Below are 11,230 nucleotides of genomic sequence, written 5' to 3' on the forward strand. Positions count from 1 at the left end.
CTGATACAATACCACCTCAATACAAAACACCACTGATACAATATCACCTCAATACAAAACACCACTGATACAACACTATCTCAATACAAAACACCACTGATACAACACTACCTAAATACAAAACACCACTGATACAACACTACCTAAATACAAAACACCACTGATACAACACTACCTAAATACAAAACACCACTGATACAACACTACCTAAATACAAAACACCACTGATACAACACTATCTCAATACAAAACACCACTGATACAACACTACCTAAATACAAAACACCACTGATACAACTCTATCTCAATACAAAGTAACTTCAACAGTATCAAACTTCAGAACTTCAAACTGTGTCACCATCACACAGTTCAACATCAGGACAGCAGCACTCTTGTTAACAACATCGTTACCTGGCTGCAATCCTAGATAACGTTGTTAGTTAAACATAACTATTATTACAGGATCCGCTCAAAGACCTTCAGTGAATTAGAACTGAACCACTATTACTGCATCATCATTCAGTCAAAGGAAGAGGATGGAGGCCATCTTGAATGATAGCATCCTTTCTTTAAGCCTCATAGCTTGCTGCCCTGACAGGCTTTGGCAAAAGTAGACCTCTAGTGTTGTTTTCCTTGGAACAAAGTCTAATGACAAGATTTAATATGATCCCTAGATTTAGAACAAAGGGTCTGGCACTGCCTGGACTGGTAGCCTACTGTAGTTCAGTTCAAGAGCAGAAAGTGAAGTTTTGGCCTCAATTTCAAACTCCAGGCTGCGTAGAGGCTCCACTCCCATAGGGCTCTGGTCAAAAGTAGAGCACTATATTGGGAATAGGGTGCCATTTGGGATGCTCCACAGCTATAAAGAGTCAAGCTGGCAAAGTGACAGTGTTCCATTTCAGGGATGCTGGTTTCATTCTTATGTGCTGACCGTGTTTGCATTCTAAAGTGCTATGAATTCGTCCCACTCGAGGCATCTTGGAGGGATTGAACCCTCTTGGCCTTTCCCACGAGAGCAATGTCCCCTCTCATTCGGCCCGCAGCCAGCCACCAATCACTGCTCAGCTGTTGCATCACTTCCTGAGAAGGAGAAGGAGTCAGGGTCACGTGACAAAGCAAGGGCTGCTGGGGCTGATGCCATTGTTGTTGATAGAACAATGAGGACACAGTTTGGAACTGAAACACCCGGCGGCGAACGGGTGAAACCGCAACGTTCTGAAACGTTAGCACAAATCCTGTCCAACCCCACTCACCTCTCCTCACCCCTCCTCACTCCTCCCTCCCCTGCCTTTATTCTGTGCTATGATCCTAACTGGCGCTGCATTGAGCTGTACCGTGTTTGCATGTGTTGGAGAGTACTGAATGTGAGAGAGTCACAGTCAGAAAATAACAGGTTGCTCGAACAAATTAAACTGTTTCAGTTTTAAAGCAGCCATTCTCTCCCTTTCAAGAGAGGGAAGAGAGGGAAGGAGAGAATAGCGGTAGTGTAGTGGTGGTATAATGACACCATGAGGGTGAGATGGTAAGTGCTGTAATCAGTGAAGCTGTAATTGACACACACACTCCCTCGGACCTCAAACAACCCCGGTCACGTCTTCACCACCATACTGATCGACACCCACACAGCCGCCAACACAGCAGAGAGAGAGAGAGACAAATGCTGTTATTCAGCTCACTGAGTTTGTGTACAGCTAATAAATATTTAGAGTACACACCTTGACCAGACAGCAGTAAGCAAAGAGGGCGTTGAAGCGGACTAGCAGAGAGGCTCCAAGTGGACTTTAATGAACATTAAGAGAAGTTGAAGATCTGCCCAAGCTCCGGGTGTCAGTCACAAGGGCTTATTTTGTGTCACTAGTAGTCGGCGTAGTAACAGGGAGCGGGGAGCGGGGTACACTCTGACTCTCCATCTCCCAGCTGCTTAATTTATGCAGCATCTTGCAGTGCTTCTGAGCTGAATAGCAGGCACGGATGGAATTTGAATTGAAGGGAGTTAGAGGAGTTTGATGTCACAGCATTCAATTCTGTTCAGGTCTGTTCTAAGCCAGGGAAGGGCTCTGTGTGCTGTGTGTGTGTGTGTGTGTGTGTGTGTGTGTGTGTGTGTGTGTGTGTGTGTGTGTGTGTGTGTGTGTGTGTGTGTGTGTGTGCGCATGCGTGCGTGCGTGCAAGCGTGCGTACGTGTGTGTGTAAATACAGACAGCGGCTCCAATTCCAGGACGCAGTGACATATGTCTATGCTCCTGATCTCTCTCTGTGCTCCTCTAATTCCTCTGGGGAGTCACGGCGCCCCTCACATCTTTTACCTTGGCTTTCAGAGGCTCAACCTGACACCCCAGGAGATACCCCTTTCCACCCCTCCCCTCCCTCCCGCTGTCCTCCTTCTCCATTCTCACACACTACCCCACTCCCTACCATCCCTCTTTCCTCTCCCCTCTTTCCTCCTTCTCTGCCTCTCCCTCCCTCTCTCCCTCCTTCCCTCTTCCCATCCTGCAGAATTACAGATACAGTATCTGTACTTCTGTTCTGAACACCGCTTCATTTCTGGCTTCTCTTCTTTTTTTCACTTCTGAAGCAATTTGAAAAAAGATGCTTGCTCAAGGGCTACAGTGGCAGAGCCTCTCTTTTATATACTGTCTGCCTTATGAGCTGTCAAGACACGGAGCAGGAATCGAATGGGAGCGCCAATGCAAGGAGGGATGGAAGGAGGGAGGGAGGAAAAAGAAGCTGAACCAAGTGGCATGCTTCCAGCGAGTTAGCGTTGAGCGTTGACACTAATTACCTAGGCCATAATTAGAGCTAGGTCTGACAAACAGGAACATCCCATCCCATCCCCCACTCCCCCTATCCCTCTCTCCATCCCTACTCCCCCTCCACTTTGGGTGAATCCGCAGTCATTCATGTTCCCCTCTCCTCTCCTCTCCCCTCTTTTTCGTTTCTTTCTGCCTGTTGAACATGAACGTGAAGGCTATACACTTTTCAGGGTAAATCCCCCTCCCCCTCTATTTTAGGTGACTCTGTATGCATCCACCTTTCCCGCTTCCTTGCCTTCTCTTCTTATTCTCTTCTTTTCTTTCTGCCTGTCGAACATGAACGTGAAGGCCGTCCACTTTTCAGGAAAAATCCCCTGTACCACTCCATTTTAGGTGAATCATCCCTCATTCACCTATCCCCCCAATCTGGTCTCATAGACGAGACGTAACATAGTAAATGTACATTTGGGTACCAAAATTAGTATGATATGTTATGTTTGATATGGTAACATAAGACAGAATGTATAATGAGAAAGTCTAGCAACCCAAAGATTGCGTGTTTGAATATCTTCACGGACAACTTTAGAATTTGAGCCAATTAGCTACTTTGCAACTACTTACACATTTTTTGTTACTTTGCAACTACTTAGCATGTCAGCTAACCATTCCCCTAACTTTAACCCTTTAGCCTAACTCCTAACCTTAACCCTAACCTTAACCCCTAGCCTAGCTAATGTTAGTCACCTAGCTAACGTTAGCATTAGCCACCTAGCTAACGTTAGCCACAACAAATTGGAATTTGTAACATATCATATGTTTTACAAAGCGTAACATACTGTACAAATTGCAATTCGTAATAGATCATACGAAGTGGATGGACAACCAGAAATTAATACATACCATACGAAACCCAACATATACTAATTGGAGTGTCCTGGATTTACATTTACCCTGTTACGTCTAACCCTCTTCCTCTCATCCCTCATCTTCTCCTTTGCTTTTCTTCTCCCCGGCTGTCGAACATGAAAGTGAGGGCTTTCACTTTTCAGCAGAGAATCTATGCTCTACTTTTGTCTGACTGGGAGTGAACTCAGAGGGAGACCGTAGGTACAAAAGTAGGACAGATGTACCCTATTTCTTGTTCCTCTTCAATTCCAATGATTATATTTCTCTGGCTGCAATCGCTTTCATGATGAGTGGTCATGATTTCATCTCCTCTAATAATGCCAAGGATAACTATATCACAAAGAGCACTTCCAGGGGGAAAATATTGTAATCCAGGGTGCATATTGTGTTATTATTTCACTGTCAGTCCTGGTTTGATGTAATCATCAATCATGTTGCCGCTCATAAACACTGTTCAAATCCGAGAGGTGATATATTTGTTAGAAAATTAGATTCTGGCACAGAGTCATTCATCAAATCTTCCTCTCATATATGCTACACCCATGGCACAAGGCAGATGCCAGGTTCACAGTCGGGTCCATGTGCTTGAATACATGAGCCTGGAGCTAGAAGTTTTCTTCCATTCTATGTTTTGAAGAATACCAAATGGGATTCGGGTTTCGAAGAGCAACATTTGTTTAAATTGGATTCTGAGCCCTTTGCTGCTGAGTTCGAGGCCAAGCATCAAAGCGTGAAGGCATCGATAGCGTCTGCTTGGTCTGTGTGACAGACAGTATGACAGGTGAGGGGGGGACGAGTGTGTGCGTAGGGGTGGGGAGGGGGGCAGTCGATGCAGTCAATGGCACTTCAGATGAAGGGAGGAAACGCTATGGAGGGGAAACGACTCAGATATTACAATTGACGGCATGTAAAATCAAGTTACACATAAAACTGTGGGATTAGAAATGTATCACATGAATAGATGAGGCTGGTACGAATATATGTTTTTCTCATTACACAAGTCACATACAGAGCACTGCGCATATTAGCATACAAATATGTCATACCATATGCATCGACTTTGCAGCGAATTACAAGAATCTGTGTGTGCGTGTTTTGGACAGACACACAGAGGACAGCTTTATTGTCCACTATCCTCCTCCTCCTTCCTGCCCTCTCCTCCCCTCCTCCGTGTATCAGAAGATCTCCCGTCCAGGGCTGCTTGGGGCCGTTGGGAGACGGAGAAGAGAGGAGTGGGAGTTGCATGCGTTAGTCCGTCTGGCCACATACGTGAATCAAGGCCTGTGTGGAAGAGGACCAATGTGTGCTCCGTGTACATGAACTCGTGTGTGTGTATGTGATAGAGAAAGAAGTGCGTCACAACGTTGCACATCCCCCACCAACCAGTCAGTCAGATCAATGGAGCAGATAGTGGATGGTGGGGCCATGGGCAGTACTAAGGGAGAGACGGAAACAGCCAGGCCAGGTTTATTCAATTGAGTTTAAACAGAAAAGAATGAGTCAGAGTTGGCCTACTGTTTGTTAGTTCATGTGCGTGTTTGGAGAAGAGGACAGAGATGAGTATCATAGAGGGAGTTTATGTTGCTACTTCCTGAGAGAGTGCTGATGTGGCCCCAGCTAGATGGAAGGATTGATGGGGGGGCTGGCTGATTGGCTGGCTGACTGGCTGGCTGGCAGACTGACTGGCTGGCTGACTGACTGGCAGACTGGCTGGCTGGCTGACTGGCTGACTGGCTGACAGGCAGACCGGCATTCTGGACATGAGGCTGGTCATCTGAGGTCTCACACAGCAGAGCACTGCCATCATGTGGTCACGTTTAGAACTGCATCTGAAATATGATCCACATCACTACACCTTCAATGATGCAATTGACACAGTAGATGGCGATAGTTCACTGCTACATGACTCATTAACTCCGAGCACCAGTTAGCAGCAGGGGAGCTCATGGAGTTCAGTAAATTAGTTCAAAATCAGCCAAGCTTCGCAATTCGGCCAAGAGCTGTTCCTTTCATTAATAAATGTGATATTTTCAGAACATGAATTCAAATGGACACATTTTTCAATCATAAAACTCAATTATTAAAACAAGCTTTTCCCAATGGTAGGCTCACAGGTCCATCTTTGACCAAGCAACATGACTTCCTGTTATTATTTCATAAATTATAGTTACAGGGTAGCAACATTGTCTCTTTATGTTGAGAGGAGAGTGATTGCAGCCGTATTCATCAACCTGGCCAAGGCTTTCGACTCTGTCAATCACCACATTCTCATTGGCAGACTCGACAGCCTTGGTTTCTCAAATGACTGGTTTACCAACTACTTCTCTGACAGAGTTCAGTGTGTCAAATTGGAGGGCCTGTTGTCCGGACCTCTGGCAGTCTCTATGGGGGTGCCACAGGATTCAATTCTCGGGCCGACTCTCTTCTCTGTATACATCAATGATGTTGCTCTTGCTGCTGGTGAGTCTCTGACCCACCTCTACGCAGACGACACCATTCTGTATACTTCTGGCCCCTCTTTGGACACTGTGTTAACTAACCTCCAGACGAGCTTCAATGCCATACAACTCTCATTCCGTGGCCTCCAACTGCTCTTAAATACAAGTAAAACTAAATGCATGCTATTCAATCGATCACTGCCCGCACCTGCCCGTCCAGCATCACTACTCTGGACGGTTCTGACTTAGAATATGTGGACATTTACAAATACCTAGGTGTCTGGTTAGACTGTAAACTCTCCTTCCAGACTCATATTAAGCATCTCCAATCCAAAATTAAATCTAGAATTGGCTTCCTATTTCACAACAAAGCATCCTTCACTCATGCTGCCAAACATACCCTCGTAAAACTAACCATCCTACTGATCCTCGACTTCGGCGATGTCATCTATAAAATAGCCTCCAACACTCTACTCAACAAACTGGATGCAGTCCATCACAGTGCCATCCGTTTTGTCACCAAAGCCCCATACACTACCCACCATTGCGACCCGTACTCTCTCGTTGGTTGGCCCTCGCTTCATACTCGTTGCCAAACTCACTGGCTACAGGTTATCTACAAGTCTTTGCTAGGTAAAGCCCCGCCTTATCTCAGCTCACTGGTCACCATAGCAGCACCCACTCGTAGCACACGCTCCAGCAGGTATATCTCACTGGTCACCCCCAAAGCCAATTCCTCCTTTGGTCGTCTTTCCTTCCAGTTCTCTGCTGCCAATGACTGGAACGAACTGCAAAAATCTCTGAAGCTGGAGACTCATATCTCCCTCACTAGCTTTAAGCACCAGCTGTCAGAGCAGCTCACAGATCACTGCACATGTACATAGCCCATCTGTAAACAGCCCATCTATCTACCTACCTCATCCCCATACTGTATTTTTTATTTATCTTGCTCCTTTTCACCCCAGTATCTCTACTTGCACATTCATCTTCTGCACATCTACCATTCCAGGGTTTAATTGCTATATTGTAATTACTTCGCCCCCATGGCCTATTTATTGCCTTACCTCCCTTATCTTATCTCATTTGCACTCACTGTATATAGACTTTTTGTTTTCTTTTGTTCTACTGTATTATTGACTATGTTTGTTTATTCCATGTGTAACTCTGTGTTGTTGTATGTGTCGAACTGCTATGCTTTATCTTGGCCAGGTCGCAGTTGCAAACGAGAACGTGTTCTCAACTAGCCTACCTGGTTAAATAAAGGTGAAATAAATAAATAACAAATAAATTGAGCTGTCTGGGTATTGAATCGTCTGGGACAACCACAGGGGCTAGTCTATCAGTTGTCACTTGTATCATTCCAATTACCCAGCTAAATATGTTAGAATATAAACACACCACTGGACATTTCCCAGGGTTTGTTTGACACCCCACGAGCAGGTAGTTCTTACATATGCAGTATCATCTTTTTCGCCCCTGCAATGTGTTTGAACCAACCAGTGTTCATTTTTAGATTTGTCTTCACTCCTGCTGTCTCCTAACATGAGAAAAACATCAAGACATTGTCAACAGCTCCTTTGATAAAAACAGACACCCCACCTGGTATCCAATAGCAACTGCGTTCCACTAGCCAATAAGAAAACCATTTGAAATAGACTGATGAAGAGCAGAAAAAAACGAAACATCTTCAAAAACGAAATATGATTAATTCCCACATCAGCTCATATTCAGAGGTGCTCTAAGGGTACAGCCTCGGTCTATTCATCACTGTTCAACAAAACATTGTTCTACATCAAAACATACTCTTCTGACATTCTTTATGTTTTTGATATCCTTCTGAAATTACAGTGAGCTCCAAAAGTATTGGGACAGTGATACATTTTTTGTTGTTTTAGCACTGTATTCCACTACTTTGGATTTGAAATGACACAATGACTATTACGATAAAGTACAGGCTGTCAGCTTTAATGTGGGGGTATTTTCATCCATATCGTATTTAGAAATTACAGAACTTCTTGTACATAGTCCCCCCGCTTTACGGAACCAAAAGTATTGGGCCAAATTCACTTATATGTGTATTAAAGTAGTCAAAAGTGTGTCTAATATTCCTAGCATGCAATGATTACATCAATCTTGTGACTTTACAAACTTGTTGGATGCATTTGCTGTTTGTTTTGGCTGTATTTCTGATTATTTTGTGCCCAATAGAAATGAATGGTAAATAATGTATTGTGTCATTTTGGAGTCACTTTTATTGCAAATAAGAATAGCATATGTTTCTAAACACTTCTACATTAACTTGGATTCTACCATGATTATGGATAGTCCTGAATTAATCATGAAAATATCATACCCAAATATCATACCCCAAAGACATGCTAACCTCTCACCATTACAATAAAGGGAGGTTAGCATTTTTTGAGGGGTATGATATTTGTGGGTCTGTAACTTTCTCACTCATCATTATTCTTGTTTCATTCAGGATTATCCATAATCATGGTAGCATCCACATTAATGTAGAAGTGTTTAGAAACATATTATATTCTTATTTACAATAAAAGTGACTTCAAAATGACACATTTACCATTCATTTCTATTTGGCAGAAAATGATCAGAAAAACTACCAAAACAAACAGCAAATGCATCCAACTAGTTTGCCGAGTCACAAGCTTGATGCAATCACTGCTGGGTAGGAATATGGGACAAAATACTCAACTAAATGTGTCCCAATACTTTTGGTCCCCTAAAATGGGGGGACTATGTACACATTTCTAAACGGTTCACCTGATACAAAAATACACTAAAATTAAAGTTGACAGTCTACACTTTAACGTCATAGTCATTTTATAATTTAATTTCCAAAGTACCGGAGTACAGAGCCAAAAGAACAGTAAATGTGTCACTTTCCCAATACCTTTGGAGGTCACGGTATATTTTATTACCGAAAAAGCCAGAAAGGATCTGAAGATGAATCTGTTTTTCCAATTCCACCTAACTGTTTCATTTTGGCATCGGCCATCATTACCTAAGTATTCAGGTAGTGTCAGGTTACGCATATCTGTGTGTGTCCAGTGGTGGGGAGTGTATAGGCCTCCTTCACACATCCAAGACTGGGTCTTGAGTCTGACGCCCTGCCCAGCAATCTGTCACCACTAGCTGGGCTCATTACCCCGGCCCTTACCCTGTCCCCTGGTAGGACAGACAGAGCTGCCATTTTGCTGTCCCTCCATCAGCCAACACAGACAGATGTTCATTAGACAGATGTTCATTAAACAAATGTTTATCAGACAGATGTTCCCCTCCCAATCTATTTGAAAATCTAACAGTTACCATAGATGGGCCCTGTCTATTTAGCCACTCTGTTGTGGCTTCCCATGTCACTTCTGACATTCACCGCGTCCCAAATGGCACCCTATTCCCTATATATTGCATAGGGCCCTACAAAGGGAACAAGGGTGCCATTTCGGAAGCACTCATCTATTATCACAGATGTGCCCCTGTTTGGCCACTTTGTTGTGGCTTCCCATGTCTCTTCTAACATTGTAACTGCAGACACTCTGTATGAGTCCCACTAGCTAAGAGGGGGATGAGGGATGCCAGGATGAATGCTGAAGACACATATGGCTTGCAAAACTATTCAGACCCTTTGGATTTACAAAGTGGGATTCAAATGGATTTGATTCTCATGTTTTGTCCACAATCTACACAAAATACTTGGTAATGTCAGTGGAAGAAAAAGTATGTATATTTTTTATGAGAACAAAACAAATCATAACTGAAATTTTGTTGTTGTATAAGTATTCAGCCTCTTTTTTTTAGGAAAGCCTAAATTAGTTCAGGAGTAACATTTGGCTTAACAAATGACATAATATCTTACATGGACTCACTCTGTGCAAAATAATGCGGGTTGACATGATTTTTGAATGACTAACCCTTCCTCTGTCCCCCATACATACATTTAAGGTCCCTCAGTCAAGTATTGAATTTCAAGCACAGATTCAACTACAAAGACCAGGGAGCTTTTGGAACGCCTCATGAAGAAGGGCAGGGATTGGTGGATGGGTACGAATAACAAATCAGACATTGAATATCTCTTTAACCATGGTCAAGTTAATAATTATGCTGTGGATTTTCTATTAAACCACACAGACACATCAACGATAGTCATCCTTCTGAACTGAGCTGCAGCACAGGAATGAAACTGCTCAGGGATGCTACCATGTGGCAGTTACTGGCCCAACGCTCTAACCACTAGGCTACCTGCCGCCCCCTATTAAACAGAGTAATTTAAAAAAAAATGTTTTGTGTAGATATATTTTTTTTATCCCACTTTGTAACACAATAAAATGTTAAGAAATCCAAGGGGACTGAATCCTTCTGTAAAGCACGGTATGTTTAAATGATCTGTCTGTGATCACTTGTTGCCTAATCAGACAGGGATGAAGCTATGTCAGCCGTTGCTGTATAATAAGCGCACAATCTACAGAAGTAGGATTTTGAAGTTGACACAAGCCAACGTTTCAGTGAGATGTAAAAGAAAGAAAAAAACATCTGTTCAATCTGGATGTCGTTGGATACCAGTGGTATGGTGGCACCTCTAAATCTGAGACAGGTTAAGGGACAGGGAGTTGGGGGGCAGAGGAGAGTGGAGATGGGGTGGAAGTAGGGGGGATATGGGTATGGGAGCCCCCCACTTGGGCTTTTATCAATAGGCTGTCCTACTCAGAGCTCAGAATTCAGCCGTCGCACAGCCCATGTCACTCAGCAGTAGGATCCAGTGGACCAAAGGGACCTGGAGGTGGGCTCTTCCCAGAGAGAAGGGCCTTGTTCCTGCCTGCGATGAGACACAGGCTGCTGACAGAGTAGAGGACTCTCCAGTCCCCCTCCGCAAGAGGAAGATGCTACTCTGTGACATTGAGATTGTGGACTAGCTGCGCTCTCTGGTCCCTCCCCACTCAACTCTATTTGTGTGTGTGTGTTTTGTCTGTGTACGTGTGTGTATGTGTTTGTGTGCATGTTCCATTTGTAATTGTGTTATCAATCAAATTTCTAAGAGCTTATACAAAAACCCAGCCTAAAATCCCAACAGCAAGCAATGCAGATGTGCACACAACAGACTATACAGCTATGGGTACT

Source organism: Salmo trutta, chromosome 27 (assembly GCF_901001165.1).
Source record: "Salmo trutta chromosome 27, fSalTru1.1, whole genome shotgun sequence".
Classification (NCBI taxonomy): Eukaryota; Metazoa; Chordata; class Actinopteri; order Salmoniformes; family Salmonidae; genus Salmo; species Salmo trutta.